The 19887-nt window shown below is 37.4% G+C and overlaps 1 pseudogene; it reads left to right on the top strand.

Moving 5' to 3' along the window:
- Window positions 1–2002: 2002 nt before the first annotated feature.
- Window positions 2003–5543, top strand: LOC106396568 (annotated as a pseudogene).
- Window positions 5544–19887: the final 14344 nt, after the last annotated feature.

Here is a 19887-nt window from a genome sequence, read left to right as displayed (position 1 = left end):
AGCCCACGGCTTCGGTCAGACCGCGCGCGCTTCAATGCTCTAAGCTCAGCTTCCAATTCAGTAACGTAGGAACCAAAAATTGGTGTCTTCATCTGAAACAAGACATCATCTTTCTCCCCACAAATTGCGATCCCTAATCCGGCCACGGCCAATGGGTCCTCCTCACTAACCATACCCTTGAAGTAAAGCTTGTACAAGCCATTGGGTTTTGCCTGTGTTGGTTTTCCGGCGTGTTTTGGATCATCTATTCTAGAAAATCCCTTGGCCATCTTTTTTTTTGCCACCGCAACAGAACTCTCCTAAGATTCTTGAGTTTACAGTTTATATGAATGTACCAATAATATCCACACTACACAAAAGGAAAATATCTTTCGATAAACATGTATTTCTATTTAATATTCTGATTTATAGATTTGATAAATTTAATAATGAGAAATATCCTAGAGGGGAAATTTTTTAATTATAATTGATTAGAGATTATAAAAAATGTCTCCTTGTTGTGTACTATAATTTACTGACAATCGTTGGGTAAATTACTAGATTTACAGTCATGACATAATTTTCAAAAACAAAATTGCATGATATCCATAATTATTTTCCTTTTATAAAAATCTAGTAGTATATGTTTTCTCGTTGCACTTTTTTTTTTTTTTGTAAAATTTTAAATTATTATACCAAAATTTTAAATATTTTTACAGAGATTACAAAAAGATTAGTAGCAGAATGTAAAAATGAAACTACACAGCAAACGGAATGTGACAATGAAAAGAACCCAAGCAGAGAAGCTAGCCTGAGAACCAGCTAAGCAGCGGAGCAAGTCGAGACCAAGCATGTCGGAATGGTCGAAGAATTGCTACGAACTATCAAAAGATAGGTGCCCTCAAACCTTGAAACTACGATTTATGCAGCTTCCAAACACCCAACTAACCCAAAGAATCCAAGCACAAATCAACCAAGAAACCCGAGAGAGACCATCTCTGACGGCACGAGAGAAATTCTCCACACGACGATTACGATAGTGACATGCGGAAACACAAATATCTCAATTAGAGATTTAGACATTGCAGATCAGGCAAAATATCTAAACGAGCAATATTTTGAATTTTTTATATTTTTCTGGCCTAAATTTTATTTTTAAATTACAGAAAATAATTTTTGAATTATTTTGTAGTTTCTAAATCTATTAAAAATAAATTTTAAGGCTATTTTGTTTTCAGCAACGTGGCTAGGGGTGGGCGTTCGGGTACCAATTCGGATTCAGTTCGGGTTTATTCGGGTTTCATATTTTCGGGGTCAAAGATTTCAGCTCCATTCGGGTATTTCTAAGTTTTGGTTCGGGTTCGGTTCAGGTTCGGTTCAGATCTTTGCGGGTTCAGTTCGGACTCAGATAGCCCATTGAAATTATTTTTAAAATTTTAAAATTCATTATATACTTTAAATTTCTCAAAATCTATAAACAATATAATATATTACATATAAATTTGAATAACATATATCAAAATACCTAAACGTAACATATAATTTGATTTGGTTTGAATATTTGGATAGATAATCAATAGATATTTCAAGCATTTTTGGTGTTTTGAGTATATTTTAGCTATTTTAGACATTTACTTTTGACTATTTGTATATATTTTCAAGTATTTTGGACAATTTAAAAATATCTTATATATTTTAGATGTTTTTAATAGACATTAAATCTAAAATATATTTATATACAGAGATATAAAAATCTATTTCGGATACATTCGGGTACCCGAAATACTTCGGTTCGGATCGGATTCGGTTTCAGTTATTTAAATACTAAAACTTTGAACCCGTTCGAATATTTAATCAATTTTTGGTTCGGATTTGATACTACTTTTTCGGGTCGAGTTCAGTTCAATTTTTTTGATTCGGATTTTTTGTCCGGCCCTAAACATGGCATTGTCGATTTTTATTAGATCCTATAAACAAAAACATACACACAAAACATATAAAGAAAAAAGCTAAAAATATTAATATCTGAATATATAAAATTAAAATTAGTGTCCCTCACTAAAACCTCCTAAAATTTGACATTAACGGTTACTTCCTACAACTTCTGTCTCTCTCTCTCTCTCTCTCTCTCACAAACACCAACTCTCTCTCTACTTCGTCCCTCTTCTCTCTCTGTCTCTCTCTCTCTTTCTGGTGTTTGAAGAAACCCTAATTCTCGTTCTTAGTCAATCTCCTTTCCTCTCCGGCTAGTGAGTTAAATTTTTGTAGATCTAGAAGAAAGAAAAAAACCATCACTATGCGCTAACTGAGAAAATTAATCTGTAAAAAAGAAATGTCAAGCTCCGACCCGAAACCCGGTCCACCGCCTCCAGCCCCTGAATCCCCCGCAATGCCACCCTCCACTTGGGCCAAACGAACCGGATTCCGTCCCAAATTCTCCGGCGAGACTACCGCCTCCGATTCCGGCCAACTCTCATTGCCTGCAGCCACACAATCAGAATCCCAGCCGGATCTCGAAGCTGGCCAGCCTTGCCTCCGTCGTCCTCCTGTCTCCGCCGCAGCCAACGGTGCGACGGATAAGGATAATAATGAGAAACCACCGCCGCCTCCACCACCACCGCCACAGCGACAACAACCTCCTTCCGCTGCTCTGATGAAGAGAAGGAGAGATTCTGATGGGGTTTCTGGGAGATCAAACGGACCCGGGTCGGGTGACCCGGTTAGAAGACCTAACCGGGTTGAAGAGACGGTGGAGGTTTTGCCACAGAGAATGGATGAAGTATGGACTCAGAGATACGCCTGGACTTGGTCAGTTACTGAGACATTATTATTATTATCTGAAGGAATCATTTTGTTGTTGATAATTATATAGATTCCTTGTCAGAACATGTTATTTACTTTAATTGTGCTAAAGAGAGATTAATACGTTTTCTGTGTGTTCAGTTCCAATTGGGTTCTATGGATTGCAGCAGTACCTCTCCATGTTAGGTTCACTGATTCTTGTTCCACTTGTTATTGTTCCTGCTATGGGAGGTTCCCACGTAAGTGTGATTCTCTACTTTGATCAATGTTGTTTGCATTTAGTTTAATTTCATTTCCATTTTTTGTGTCGATTTGTAGGAGGACATTGCAAATGTGGTCTCGACCGTACTTTTTGTGTGTGTGGAATCACTACTTTGTTGCATACTTCGTTTGGATCGAGGCTTCCTTTGATTCAAGGCCCTTCTTTTGTGTTCCTCGCTCCGGTTTTGGGCATCATTAACTCCCCAGAGTTTCAAGGTCTGAATGGAAATAATGTAAGTAAGAGAAATCATTATAGATTGTCTTGTACAAATAAATCTGACATCAAGTATTGTCTTTTGGTTGATATGGTAGAATTTCAAGCATATCATGAGAGAGCTGCAAGGTGCAATCATAGTTGGTTCAGCTTTTCAAGCAGTGCTTGGATACAGTGGCTTAATGTCGCTGATTTTGAGCTATAAATCTCCCTTGCCTTTCTCCCAAGCTGACACCTTCGATATAAATATTAAATCAAGCATTAGTGATTGTTTCCGTGTATGGTGTTTTGTTTACACATGGTTCTTGGGGCTTATTGTGATGCTATGTTTTCTTGTAGCACATTATCTTCTGACCCTTCTTCTATATATGTTGATCAATCCAGTAGTTGTTGCTCCAACGATAGCTGCGGTTGGACTTTCGTTTTACAGCTATGGTTTCCCGCTTGTTGGTAAATGTCTTGAGATCGGTGTTGTGCAGATACTACTCGTGGTCATCTTTGCTCTTGTAAGTTCATTAAAATTACTGCTAACCGCTTTTTGCAAATAAACCTTTTTTGGATGCTAGTTTCAAGTTAAAACGTATCATATCACATCAGGTTCTTGTTAACACTGCTGTTACACTTTTTTTTTTTGCTGCAGTACCTCCGGAAAATCTCAGTTTTAAGCCATAGGGTTTTCCTTATCTATGCGGTAAGGTCATCTTGTCATTTCCCATTCTACATACTAATTTCTAATTATAACTTACCTTAACTTCTTACTGATAGGTTCCTTTGAGTCTTGCAATCACTTGGGGCGCTGCATTCCTCTTAACCTCAGCAGGAGCTTACACCTACAAAGGCTGCGACCCAAACGTTCCCGTCTCAAACGTTGTATCGAGCTACTGCAGAAAATACATGACCAGAATGAAGTACTGTGGGGTCGATACTTCTCAGGCGCTGAGATCCGCACCTTGGTTTAGGTTTCCTTACCCGTTGCAATGGGGCGTGCCGATATTCACCTGGAAAATGTCTGTTGTCATGTGTGTGATCTCTATAATTGCTTCAGTAGATTCGGTTAGTGTGTTTTTTATTTTTATATCAGCCATTTTGAAGTACCTCTTTTGCTAATCAGTTTATGCTTCAGGTTGGTTCGTACCACGCTTCTTCTCTGTTGGCAGCGTCAATGCCTCCAACTCCCGGTGTTGTGAGTCGGGCGATAGGCCTTGAAGGTTTCGCAAGCGTCCTAGCCGGTTTATGGGGTACAGGTGCTGGCTCAACAACCTTAACTGAAAACGTTCACACCATCGCTGTGGCGAAAATGGGAAGCCGCAGAGTCGTTGAGTTAGGCGGATGTGTTTTAGTTGTATTATCCCTTGTCGGTGAGTAAGTAGTGGCCACTGCCTAAATTCAACTATATGACTCATCATTAAAGAAGTAAGTTTTTTGATATATCTTCAGGTAAAGTGGGAGGGTTTATTGCATCGATACCTCAAGTGATGGTTGCTTCTCTTCTCTGCTTTATGTGGGCAATGTTTACGGCTTTAGGCCTCTCAAACTTACGTTATAGTGAAGCTGGAAGCTCGAGGAATATCATCATTGTCGGGTTATCGTTGTTCTGTTCTCTCTCTGTCCCAGCTTACTTCCAGCAGTATGGCGTTTCTCCAAACTCGAACCTCTCTGTTCCAAGTTACTACCAACCTTACATTGTTGCTTCTCATGGACCCTTCAAAAGCCAATATAAAGGGGTATGTTACGCTTTGCTCACTTTCCGGATCGAACTTTTAGAAGAAAAGGTGGTGACTCATAAGCTTGTGGGATGTTTTATTTGGCAGGTGAACTATGTGATGAACACGCTCTTATCGATGAACATGGTGATTGCGTTTATCATGGCTGTGGTTTTGGACAATACTGTTCCTGGGAGCAAGCAGGAACGTGGGGTTTATGTTTGGTCTGATAGTGAGACTGTAACGAGAGAGCCAGTACTTGCTAAAGACTATGAGCTGCCGTTTAGGGTTGGGAGGTTTTTCAGATGGGTCAAATGGGTTGGCATTTGAAAGAATTAACACAGTGGCTCAAAAGTGTGTATATAGAGGTCAGATGAAGGATTCTCTTTTCTTTTGTTTGTTATTTTTAGTCTTTCTCAGTTTTATGTAACATGGTGAAGTTTTCTTGGGTCCCAAGTTTGTCTATTGGATAGTTTTTGTGGTTTAAAACAGGGAGTTGATGTTGTAAGTTGTATAGATTATTATGATCAGTCCTTTTGTAATACCTTATTGTTCTTTTGGATAACAATATCTTGTGTTCACCACTTCGCCGTGTTGAGATGAGGGTTAAATTTTGCGTGGAACTATGCTATTGCTATATGAAATTTTTCGTAAGGAAATAGATCATTAACTTAAAAAATAAAACAGGAGTAGAGTTTAATCCAATGTATTTTTAAAAAAAATATCAATTTGTAACTATATATTAAAAAATATAAGATTTTTATTTTTTCCTTTTTAGAAATAGTTATCTTATTATAGTGATAGGTTAGATTGAAGTTACCCAGAGATAGGTATAGAAGTAATAAAAACAATATTATAACATTATAACTGAATTTCAGAACAAATAACAATACAAAGCATGGTTATATTTGTTATATACACGTTGAACTAACCTGAATATATTATGAACATAAGCTTAGATTAACAATTACCAACTCATTTGTATATGATACATAAATTTATAAACATAAGTGATAACCTAAAAAATGCGAATCTTTCAGTTTCAATCTATCTATCCGCATTAATTAAATAGGTCTTACAAAATTGTTACATAACATTTTAACTAATATGTATAAACAGATTAGAAATTTTACGAATTATTATAATGATATAGATCATTTGTAATCTTGGTATTGAACTAACCATGGACTTAGTATTTTCTAAACCAGTTAAATGTTTAAATTTATAATAATAAATAATAAATTCATGTGGATATAAACATATAAGAAAAATTATATATAATGTAAAATTCTTTAAAAATAGTTATGTCTAAGAGGATACTTCTATTTTAATAATATATATATATATATATATATATATTGTTTTTTGTTGGACTATCATCCGAAAATATGATATTAAAAAGGATAATTATCTCAAATAGTTATTTTTAATTTTTTGTCATACAACAATCTTTCAGAAAAAAATGATCAAAATAACTCTTTTTTTACTTTTAAATTTTTAATATTTATTTTTTGTTTAAAAAAAATTGAAACCATGTCCTCAATACTCCACTTCTTAGCTCTAAACCTTAAGTTTAGATTAGTTAATCATAAAATATAAATATATTTTTACTCTTTAATGAAATTTTTTGATCATTTTTTGTGTGGCTATTTTTGTAAAATAAACAAAAACATATTATCCTAAAAAAATTCTCTATTAAAAATACCTTCGCTGCCGTCTTTGAAAAGTTATTGGGAAAATTATGTTGCGTCTCATCTATCGATTTATATTTCTTTATTTGGCACCACCGCATAAATATTTAATTGAAAACTTCTATAACAAAGAAAATGAAAATCAAGCCATAAAATATATTATACCCCTATTTTGATTTTGATGATTTTTGGCTGTTCATTTGATTTTGATGATTTTTTTTTTGCTATATATCATCTGGGGGAGGCAACATCTCAAATGAACAGCAAAAAATCATCAAAATCAAAATAGTTTTCTTCTGAAAAGGATAATAAAAGAAAAACGTTGTTGTAGCAGAGCATCAGAACCCAATGGCAAATTGAGGCGGAAAACTATCAACTTATAAATGTAGAATTGTAAATAGTTGGTCGATCATCATATTTATTCCAAACACTGAAAGAATCTCCCCCCACACAAATATATATATTGCAATTTTCATAGAAAGCTAGTACATGTAAGGTTAATGAATACCCTTATATGTTCTAATATATTTTAGACATAAGATTCAGAATCCACGTGATAACATACGGAACAATTACAAAATAATTATGGTAAAAAAAAAAATATACATATATATAGATTTGTGTTACTATTAACCGCAGTTTATAACATTGATAGCCTCAACTCTATGTTTAGTTTATTATAATTTGTGTTTCAATTTTATATTATATTTATTGAAACTAAAAATAGAAAACAATGGCCGGTCTCTCGTTCAATTCTCTGTATTGGTTAAATAAGTAATCAAATAAATTAATGGATAAGATAATATAATTAGGCAACGTGAATAATCAGATTGAAGGAGCTCGTAAACCTACCAGAAAACATATTAATATTAGGTCTACTCATATTTTTATTAGTTTAAATTAGTTAATTTCGTTAAACCTCACATTAGTTGGTCACATAAAATTTTGCCATGAGGTTTATACAAAATCATTTTGCCCACGTAACTCAGATAATTGTACTTAAAAATAAATATTAATAAAAATAAATAATTGTACTCTATAAAAAAACTGCAAATAATTGTAATTGTCGCTAATAAGTTAAGTCTAGTTTACTTGCATTTATGTATTTTTTTCGTTCTTTGAATAAAATAGACTCGTCCAAACGATGTTGCTAGTCTGCAATTATTGAAGGACTAATCGCAATGCAACTTGGGGAGGCAGATGATGGATTATGGACAGCTCCACAGTTCACAAGGCGATATTGGTCACGTCTCAGGCATCTTTCAGTTATGTCGCCTGCTTGGGCCCATCTTAACTTTCTGTTCCTACCACGTGTCTATTTATTTAGTTTCACCCAATTTCATTTTGCGTATGTTTATCTTTTTGCAATTACATCTTCAACTTGGTTAAGTGGGACTTGTCTGGTATCCAAAAGTTCTGTTCGTCTAACCTTTGCATAATCTTATCTACGACCTTAACCGCTGGGCTAGAAAAAAAATCATGAGGCAGATATTGATATAATGTCTAAAGCTTCAGTTTTCACATAAATATTTGTAAGATGAATTGTATGTTTGTCCTAGCTCCAAATAGGTACAAATGGAAAATGTTTATCCCTAATATTGAATTGATACCATTTCTTTATCATTTCATAACTATCTCAACATTATTTATCCCTAATGTTGAATTGATACCATTTTTTTATCATTTCATAACAATCTCAACATAAGAAAAAGTCTTGCTAAGAAAGAAACTCTCCCAAACACTTCTTTATAAAACTTGATATTGAAAGTCCAAGGCACATGACTCAATAATATGGACAATTATTCAAGTTTTCGGTTTTACTAAGATTTTAAGGGTGTTTCAAGAAAGAATACCCTAGTCGTATTTGTGAAATAGCATCTTCCAAAAACTTTTGAAACTTGAAACTTTTCAAGAGAACGATCATATATTGCAAGAACAAGCTCTGCATCTTTAGTTACTTTCCTCACTTTTTTCACCCGCAATTCAAGCTCACACGACATCTTAGTGACTTTTTCACACAATACATCCACCTTCAATCTCTCTGTAAGTCAGTCTACTTGCTCAATTTCCCATCCCACTTGTTGGAATTCGGGACTACGTCAGAGACTACGTCAAGGAATCTGTCAGAGACTTCATCAAGATTTGGTGATGGAAATCAAACAAGATCGCATAACTTAAACCAATACAAGGACGTCATATTAGGAAAGAAAAATATCACTTTTATGGATATAGAAGTTGATAGGATCCTGGAAATATTACTTTGGCAATTATTTTGGAAATATTCCTAATAGGTTTATGGAAAGGGGTGAATGCCCTAATCCAACTAGGTTAATGTAATAGACACTCTCTATATAAGGGGAGCTCATGTGTTCTCTTATCTCTTGACCAAGCAAGTTGATTTGTAAGCTTGAGAGAGAGAGAGAGAGAGAGAGAGAGAGAGAGAGAGAGAGAGAGAGAGAGAGAGAGAGAGAGAGAGAGAGAGAGAGATATCTCTGTGATTAATATTATAGTGGATTGCCTCTTGCCAGGCCCCAGAGACGTAGCCATTCTAGGTGAACTCTGGGTAACCAATTTCTTGTGTCCTTCTTCTATCTTTTCTGTGTTCTACTTTTGTTCTCCATAATTCTGCAAACTCATACTTTCTAACTTACGTTGTCGAGTTCGTCGGAGAGTGTGTCAGCGAGTTTATGTGTTTGATTCTGGTTTAAGGTCAAACTGTTCTTGCCATTGTAGTTTCAACAAAGTGGTATCAGAGCCAGGTTGGTGGTTGTCAATGGCGAACACAAGAATTGAGGTGGAGCGGTTTGATGGAAAGGAACACTTCTCATTGTGGAAGAAGAGGATGTTATCGCATCTGTCTGTACTTAGTTTAAAGGATGTGTTAGAAGAGTCTACGTCACCTTCTGTATCGGCGATTCAGAAGGATGAATGCGAAGATGTTTACATGGAGCGGTTGGTGAAAGAGGAAGCCGAAAGGCTTGAAAAATCAGAGAAGGCGGTGAATCTGATCATTCTCAATGTTGGGGATCATGTGTTAAGGAAGATCGAGTTGTGTACGTTAGCTGCTTCTACATGGTCTACACTGGAGAGGTTATATCTTTCAAAGATTCTACTGAATATAATTCACTTGCAGCACAAATTATATACCTTCAAGATGGTCGATACTCAGAGTATGGATGAGAATATCGATGACTTCTTGAAGATTGTCTCTTACCTATTAAGTGTGAATGTAACTGTGTCAGAGGAGGTACAAGCGATTTTACTCCTTAATTCGCTTCCTTCATGGTTCAACTTTATCAAGGAAACGCTTAAGTACGGCAAGGATACATTTTTGTTGGAAGAGGTGACAAGTGCATCAAGGTTTAAAGATCAGGATCTCAAGACCTCTACGGCTTCGTATGATAATGGTGAATGATATTATGCTAGGGGAAGGACTGAGAAGAAAGATCCTGTGAGGAATGATAAGGGCAAGTCTAGATCGAGCTCGGGGTCTTGGATAACTTGCTGGTTCTGCAAGAAGCAGGGACACACCAAGAGGGAGTGTTATGCATACAAGAAGAAGTATGGCAGAGGAGAAGACGAAGTTGAGATAGCGGTTGTGATAGATCCTGATTCAGAGGATGATGCATTATCGGTAGGAGATATGCGGCATCATGATAAGTGGGTGATTGATTCTGGATGTTCCTACCACATGACGGGTAGGAGGGATTGGTTTCACATGTTCCCAGAGCTGACTTCGGGACAAGTTCTTCTTGGTAATGATTGTGCGGTTGGAGTGCAAGGGATTGGTACAATCAACATCAAAGCTTATGGCGATTATGTGAAGACACTCACGAATGTCAGGTATATTCTGGAATTAGGAAGGAACCCGAAATCTACTGGAACCTTGGATATTTTGGGTTCTCAGCACAGTGGCAGACATGGGACGACTAGGTTTTAAAGCATGGTAAACTATCTCTCCATAGAACACTGTGTGGGTCATTGTACATGTTAGATGGTGAGACTGTGCCAGGTGAAATTAACAGCAGTGTCATGAAGAAATCATCTAAGGATGAGACAGTCTTGTGGCATAGACGTCTTTGGCACATGAGTATAAAGAATCTATGGATTCTTGCCCGGAAAGGGGTGATCGATAAGAGGAGGATTGGAGTTTTGGAGTTTTGTGAGAGCTGTGTGATGGGGAAGCAAAAGAGATTAAGCTTCCACATCGAGAAACATGATACATGTGAAGCTCTGAGGTATGTACATGCTGATTTATGGGGATCTCCAAATGTGACGCCAAGTCTATCAGGAAGACAATACTTTCTGTCTATTATCGATGATTACACAAGGAAGGTCTGAGTATATTTCTTAGCTGCTAAAGGAGAAGCATTTAGCAAATTTTGTGAATGGAAGAAGTTGGTGGAGAATCAAGTCAATAAGAAGGTTAGTTGTCTCAGAACAGACAATGGACTTGAATTTTGTAACACATAGTTTGACAACTTCTGCAAGCACCATGGAATCAAGAAACACTTGACATGTGCATATACACCACAACAGAACAGTGTAGCTGAACGTATAAACATGACTCTGATGGAGAAGGTGAAATGCTTTTTGGTTGAGTCGGGTCTAGAGGAACAATTATGGGCTGAAGCGGTGTCTACATCAGCGTATGTGACAAACATGAGTCCATCTTCTGCCATAGATGGAAACATTCTGGAGGAACTTTGGTTGGGCAAGAAGCCCGGTTATTTGCACCTGAGAAGATTTGGATAAGTGGTTTACGTCCATGCAGATCAAGGAAAGCTCAAGGCCAAAGTTAAAAAGGAAATCTTCGTCAGTTATCCATCGGGTGTGAAAGGATACAAAGTTTGGCTTCTTGAAGAGAAGAAGTGTGTTATTAGCAGGAATGTGGTATTTACAGAAGAGAAGGTCTACGAGGATTTGAATGTCTGCAAGTTAAAAACAGATAACACAGAGGAGTTAAGAAATTACACTGTGCTGGGAGATCCAGCAGGATCTGTGTCAGGACCGGAAGTTGAGACTTCAGGTGGAGTTATTGACGAAACAGCTGAGCCAGCTGTTGACGCAGATGAAAAACATGGTGAAAATCTTGAAGGATATCAGCTAGCAAGAGATAGAGTTCAGAGAAGAATAGTTCCACCTGCACGGTACTCTGATTCGGAGGATATATCAGCGTTTGCATTATATGTAGCTGATGATGTATGTGTTGAGGAACCTCAAGATTATAATAGAGCTGGAGCGATGAACAACAAAGAGAGAAGGCAGTGGGATGAAGCATGTGGTGAATAGATGACTTCACTGGATAAGAACCAAACCTGGAAGCTTATGAGAAGGCCTAGTAAGCATAAGGTGATAGGCTGCAAGTGGGTGTTTAAACTGAAGTCCGGTATACATGGTATTGAGAAGCCTAGATTCAAGGCTCAGTTAGTTGCTAAGGGATACTCTCAAAGGGAGGGTATTGATTATCTAGATGTGTTTTCACCCGTCGTGAAACATGTATCCATAAGGTTCATGTTGTCAATTACAGTGAATCTGGATTTGGAACTTGAGCAACTTGATGTAAAGACTAGATTTCTTCATGGTACACTTGAAGAAGATATTTACATGGAGCAACTATAGGTATTTCAGGTTAAATGAAAGGAGGATCACGTTTATCTACTTCAGAAGACTCTTTATGGACTAAAATAGGCACCAAGACAATGGAACAAGTGTTTTGATCAGTTTGTGGTTAGTCACAGATTTGTGAAGAGTGAATATGATCACTGTGCTTACATCAAGGAGGTAACCAATGATACATACATCTATCTGATGTTATATGTGGATGATATGTTGGTTGCGTCAAGGGATGCAGCAGAGATCAGGAAGGTAAAGCAGCTATTGAGCAGCAGATTTGAGATGAAGTACTTGGGTTCAGCATGGCGAATTTTGGGAATGGATATTGAGAGAGATCGTGAAAGAGGAATTCTGACACTATCTCAATCTAGTTATATCAGGAAGGTTCTCATGGTATTCGACATGGATGAGTCAAAGAGTGTGTCAACACCTGTTGGTGCACATTTCAAATTGTATGTCGTAGTTGATGATGAAGCAGAGACAAGTATGGATGATATTCCATATGCTAATGCTATCAGAAGCATAATGTATGTTATGATAGGCATGAGGTGTGATTTGGCATATGCATTGGAGTTGGTTAGCAGGTTTATGAGTAAGCCTGAGATGGTTCATTGGACTGCGTTTAAGTGGGTATTGAGATACCTAAAGGGAACACAAGATCTGAAACTGTGCTTCAGGAAGATTGAGGTGTTTAGAGTTGAAGATTTCTGTGATTCTAATTTTGCTTTGGATCTGGACAAGATAAGGTCAATCTCAGGTTATGTTTTCATGGCTGGTGGAAATACAATCATCTGGAAATCAAGTCTACAAAGTGTAGTGGCTCTGTCAACGACTGAAGCGGAATATATGGCGCTGGTTGAAGCAGTCAAAGAATGAATGTGGTTAAGGGGCTTAGCGGAGGAGCTTGGATTAAAGCAAGACATGGTGGAGATATCGTGTCTCTCAAAGTGCATTGTGTCTAGCAAAGAACAATGTGTATCATGAGATGACTAAGCACATCAGCAGAAAGATGCACTTCATCAGGGATATTATCACTCAAGGTGATTTAAGTGTGAAGAAGATTTATACTTCTAAGAATTCTGCTAATACATTAACCAAGGTGGCTCCGGTTAAGATGTTTGAGGAAGCGGTGGACTTCCTTGGGATGTCCGAACACTGAGGAGCATTCGACATCGCCTAGCAAAGCACGAGTTTACTTAACCTAAGTAGTGGATCATATTTGATGTCATCAAGGTGGAGTTTGTTGGGATTCGGGACTACGTCAAGGAATATGTCAAGGACTTCGTCAGGATTTGGTGATGGAAATCAAACAAGATCGCATAACTTATACCAAGACAAGGATGTCATATTAGGAAAGAGAAAATATCACTTTTATGGATATGAAATTTGATATGATCCTGGAAATATTACTTTCATGGAGTTATGGAAGTTGACAAGTATTTTGGAAATATTCCTAATAGGCTTATAGAAAGCGGTGAATGCGATAATCCAACTAGGTTAGTGTAATAGACTCTTCCTATATAAGGGAAGCTCGTGTGTTCTTCTTTCTCTTGACCAAGCAAGTTGATTTGTAAGTTTGAGAGAGAGAGAGAGATGTTATATATCTTTGTAATTAAGATTATAGTGGATTGTCTCTTGCCAGACCCTAAAGACGTAGCCATTCTAGGTGAACTCTGGGTAAACAATTTCTTGTGTCCTTCTTCTTATGTTCTCCATAATTATGCAAACTCATACTTTCTAACTTATGTCGTCGAGTTCGTCGGAGAGTGTGTCAGTGAGTTTGTGTGTTTGATTCTGGTTTAAGTTCAAACTGTTCTTCCCATTGTGGTTTCAACACCACTCTCTTTGTTTCCCTACTTCCAACCGAGATCCGTTCGCAAGATTGTTTTTTCACTCGGAGTCGACCTGACCTAACCATGTATCGTCATTTCAAAGACGCAGACTATGAAAATGTGCTTCTTTTTGAACAAGCAAAACCTCACACATCAAAAGAATAAATGCTCCAAATATGGATATATCAGCTCTAGCAAAGAAAATGCACTTACCTTTATAATAAGATTCACCAAACCCTCGAGAACAAAGAATTTGGATTCTCATCTCTTCTATACCTCGCAAGTGGAACGTTAAAGGAAGAGCATTTGGTTCATATTTTGGTTAAAAAAAATTCTAGTTCAGATTCAAAAAAAGAAGATAATCTACAGAAAGTCTTAGAAAATAGACCTTATTGTTTTGGTTATTAAATGATAACCATCCAGAGTTGGGAGCCAATCATATCAACTACTTTCCCTTCTCAAATCTCCTTCTGGATCAGAATCAAAGGATTCCCTCTCCACTATTGGCATGAGACAATGATCTATAACATTAGACATGAGTTAGAACTTTGAAAAACCACGAACCCATGACTTATCTTCACCAGTAACTAATCCCTTACCTCGATTCATCAATCCTCCTCGACAAGATCAGACCCTCTCCCTTTCCGTCACATGAAAAACTAATGCATTGTGGAACAAGAGCACGAAGTGAGCTAGCTTAACCTAGATATTCAAGGAAAGCCTGATCACTACATCCCAACGCGGTTCACATGTCCATGATTTCTTTTGTTCCCCCTTTTATGGTGGAAGCCCTAACAATCTGATCGGTTCTAGTTTAGGTGCCTTCTCTCAGGTTCGACGTCATCAAGATCGTCTATGACTCTTCGACGTTCATTAGAGATATCAACAACAAACAGTAGCTTAAGAAAATCTTTGAAATCATCTTTGATACCAATCACCTTTCCTATGTTTTTGTTTCTATTTATTTTTCAAAAATTTCATGATATGAAAATTTGAAAACTGATTCGTTGGTTAAATACTCATTTACTATATCAAACTTTGTTTTGAACTACTCATTTACTTTTCTTCTATTTAATGAATTGGTAACATAAAAACGATCACAACTATTGATAACATTTTGGAATGTGGTATATTTTTAATATTTTGATTGTATTATTTTTAGTATTTTAAATTGTCATGTTTGTATGAATTATGGGGTTTTTTATATATATTTTTAATATCAGAATCAACCATTAAATTTTTTTAAATACCCGTCGTCTAAGGAGAATAAAACTCAAAACACAAAAAGAACTAACCCCATGAAGAACCCACACATTTTCTATTTTCTATTTTCTTGGCATTTTTGCATAAGACGAAAAATACTCTGACCCAACTTACCGCTGGTAACAATAGCTCTCGAGAGTCTCGACCAACTTCTCGACCAACTTATAAATTGTGGTCAACATATTTTTATACGTATATTTTACTGAATTTATTGGCTTTTAAAAAAAAACTTATTTTTACACAAGGGAAGAACTAAAATATAGTAAAACATACAAATAAACACATGGCCACACTGTTACCTTTCGAACATGCTTTCATTTATAAATAGGGAAAAATGTTAAACAAATCCTCAGCTTTATGAATTGGACCATTATAATTTTCATGTTCCTAACTAACCATAAAAACCTCAAACTTTTCGTCGAATGGATCAATTTAAATCCGACGTTAAGTACACTAACAGAGCGTCTAAACGCAGTTAATTCCTGCTGTTAACCAAAACGACGTCGTCCTCTGCTCAATTAAAAAAACACATCTTCCTCATTATCTCTCAAAAAATCGATTTGGGGGTTTTCTTGCTTCACGAACCCTAATTTCACGATTTCAACGGCTGAGATCTTCACGAACTCGATTTGCTTCACTCTGCACGAAGATGAGTTCGGATTCAACGGCTGAGAGCTCAACTGTGAATACGTTTGATATTCGTGGAATTCCGGCGAAATGTGTTTGCGGGACTGCGACCACAATCTTCACGGCGGATACTGTCAAGAATCCGGGGAGACCTTTCTACAGATGTCTTACTCGAAGAAAGGTACATTATTTTCCTTCTTCGATTAGGTTGTGTAGTTGCTGAATTTTTATTAAATTTAAACATGGATCAATTGTCCTAAAATCTTGTGGTTTTTGCATAGCACCATTTGTTTAAATGGGTTGAGGACGCTGTTCTTGAAGAGGTTGAAGATGCTTTGCCCAAGATTGCACAACTTGAAGCCGAGGTAGCTAAAGGAAATCAGATGTTGAGGATTTAAAAGGCGTGATAACTGAGTTGATGGAAGAGGTGGTGAGAACTAAAACAGAATTGAAGAGATGTGAAGTGAAGATGAAGATTGTGTGTGTGATCATAAGCTTGATCAGCATTGGTGTCGTAGTTAGTTTGATGAACTAGAAGTTGTTGGTGTCTTTAAGCTTGATCAGCATGAACTAGAAGTTGTTGGTGTCTTTAAGTTTGATGAACTAGAAGTTGTTGTTGTTGTTGGTATCTTTTTTTAATTGAAAACTGAGTTGTTGGTGTCTGTTTTGAGTTTAAGTTGTTGTGTTTGTTTTAAGGTGACGAACTAAGTTGTTGTTGTTTGAAGTAAAGAAGTAAGTTGTGGTGCTTGTTTTTGAGACACAAACCAATCCGAATTAAAGATTGAAACATAAGTTAAGTGTCAAAGCACTACAAAATAGATTCGAAAATACTGATACACAAGACACAAACATTGAAACACATAAGTGTCAAAGCACTAAAACTTCAAAATAGATTTTTGAAAATACTATCTTCTGAACCTTGTCCCTTCTAACTTCGAAATCACGAAAACCATCATCCCCATCCAGACGCATCTGAGCTTGGTGGTGCATGTGTGGCTTGTTCCCATCTCTCTGACCCTTGTGGTTGTGTCGACCCTCGTGGCTGCGTTGATTCTTGTGGCTGTGTTGACACTTGTGGCTGGGTTTGTTGTGATGATGATGCATGAGACTGTCCCTGGCTTGGTTGTGATGATGATGCATTAGACTGAACCTACAATTAAAAACAAATTCAAGTGAGCATAAGACGATTAGAAACAAACCACGAACATCTTTAAACTTGCCTGATTTTTCCTAGGGCGGCCTTGTGGTTTCTTGGGCTGACTTTCAACAAAGTCATTCTTACATGTCTTCTTGTTATGATTCTATTGCTTGCAATTAGAACATGTAATAACTCGATCAGCACGAGTTAGCTTCGTACTATCAGTTGCAGAGACTTTCGGGCCCTTCACCGTCTCACCCTTGCTCTTGAACCTATCATGGTTCTTTGGTCTTCCCGGGTTTCCTTTTCTCCAGGGTGGTGGGAGGACACCTAATCTACCCGTCTCAGGCCATAACTTCTTCCCTTGAACAGGCCTTACCCCCATGCTATAGGTTTGACGCCACATAGCTATGGTATAACAAGGAGCTACAAAGTCAGAAAGTTTTTTACCATCTTTAAGGATCACATAGGTGGCATGAATGCAAGGAGTTCCAGTTATCTGCCACTGGATACACCCACAACTTAGTTCATCCATATCTACAGCATAAGCCACACCACCATAATCAACCTTTGTGACTGGACCAACTGCTGGGAAGCTCATACAATCCTTAGACTTCGACTCCACTTTAGCCATCTGAAGATGCGCCCTCTTTGTGAACTTTGTCTTCGCATTTTTAGCTATTAAAGCCCTTCTCGCATTTTGAACCATACACTGTCTCCTTATATCCTCTAGCATCTCCAATAATGACTTTCTTCTTGCTTCACGGATGGTTCTGTTGAAGGACTCACTTAGATTATTCAGATTATCGTTGCACAAGGTCCCTAATTTGAAGTATGCTCTGGACCAAGTTTCTGGTTTGGTGACTTGAAGAGTAGCATATGCGCCTAAATTGTACTCTTTCAGCCTCTCACTCCACATTTTATAATCTCCAGCTGTATAACTCCTTGCTATTCGCCAGAAGAGTCTTTGTAGCGTCATATCATGGCTGCTTTTCTTCCAATTATCAAAAATCTGTCTACAACACTGTCTATGCTCAACCTCTGGAAGAATGGTATGGACTGCTTTAAATAAACCCTGCCAATTACAAGTATGAGACAGTTAAAAACACTGAGATACAGTAATGCTTTAAGCTTTAAAAGCTTTAAAAAATCAAGATCAGACGCTTACCTTTTGTTTGCCAGACAATATAGCATAGCCTTTGCCATCTTTTAAGCCCAAGTCATTTGCGAGGTGTCTCACAAACCAGTCCCAATTCGTGTCATTCTCCACTTCTACTACTGCCCATGCAATAGGAATAATCCGATTGTCTCCATCACGCCCCACAGCAGCCAAGAGATGACCTTTTATGTCCCACTTTAGAAATGCTCCATCTAAACCTATTATTGGTCTACAAGTAGTCTTCCAAGTCTCCTTCTGCGCATGAAAGCAAACATATAGCTGGGAAAATCTATGTTTACTTCCTACTGTCGGCCAATGGATGGTTTCGATATCCATTGTAGTGCCAGGGTTGGTTCGAAAAATCTCAGCTTGATAATCCCATATCTTGTTGAAGTGTTCTTCGTGGCTTGCTTTTCTTTCTTTCATAACCTTTGTCTTCGCATTCCCACAAGCTTCCACACTCACAAACATCCTATACTCTCTCTGGATCTCAGCAGCAATTTCATGCTTGGTGATTTTGGGATTCAATCTCAGCCTCTCAACAAACAACATTGCTATAGTAGAACACTTCAAAAACTTTGAGTGTCCTGTTATCTCACACTTGTGCTCATTCACATAACATTTGATCATCAGCTTCTGTTTGCTCTTCTCATAAGAACAATACACCCTCCAGGGACACGAGCCATCTTCACACTTCGCACCTAACTTCAAAGCAGTGGACCGGTAAAGCTTGATGTTACGTCGGGTTTTTAATGTATACCTGAGAAAAGTATGCTTGAATTCTTCAGCAGTGGAGAAAGTGTTTCCTATCCCAATCATTGCCTCTGGATCCACATCTTCTCTGTAAGCTAAACTGGGAATTGATTGTTCTTCATTTTCATCATCTGATGATAGAGGATCCGGAACTTCTTTTTCATGCTCCCAATACCATTCGTCCCCACTATCTTCATCATTCTCACAATCATCATTCCTCGCTACTTCTCCGAAGAAGACAGTCAAATCACGACCACCTTCTTCCTCGATACCACCATGACCGCCTGCTTCATCAGGGACTTCTTCGTTGTCTGGGGCTTCATCAGCTTCGTCGTCACCGACAATACCACAGTCATCCTCGCTGATTTCCCCTTCTTCTTCCATGTCGAGTACATCTGTTTTGCTTTTTTTCTTCTTACGTACATCAGCTTCGTCGTCAACTCCACCTTTTCTTTTCGCTACAGAACTGGTACCACCGAGTTTCCCTTGTCGAGACTTCTTGTTCTTTTCATTACCCATTTTCTTTCTTCTTTTTTTATGTCGAAATTGTGAAATTAGGGTTCGTAATTGAGAAAACCCCCAAATCGATTTTGAGAGATAACGAGGAAGATGTGTTTTTTTTAATTGAGCAGACGACGACGTCATTTTGGTTAACGACAGGAATTAACTGCGTTTATACGCTCTGTTAGTGTACTTAACGCTGAGTTTAAATTGATCGAATCGACGAAACGTTTGAGGTTTTTATGGTAAGTTAGGAACCTGGGGTTTATAATGGTCCAATTCATAAAGCTGATGATTTGTTTAACATTTTTCCCTTTATAAATATTGAAAATCTGTTCTTAAGAGAAT

This window comes from Brassica napus, chromosome C4 (genome assembly GCF_020379485.1).
Source record: "Brassica napus cultivar Da-Ae chromosome C4, Da-Ae, whole genome shotgun sequence".
NCBI lineage: Eukaryota > Viridiplantae > Streptophyta > Magnoliopsida > Brassicales > Brassicaceae > Brassica > Brassica napus.
The sequence above is the reverse complement of the archived record's forward strand: the minus strand, read 5'-3'. Positions and strand labels throughout refer to the sequence as shown.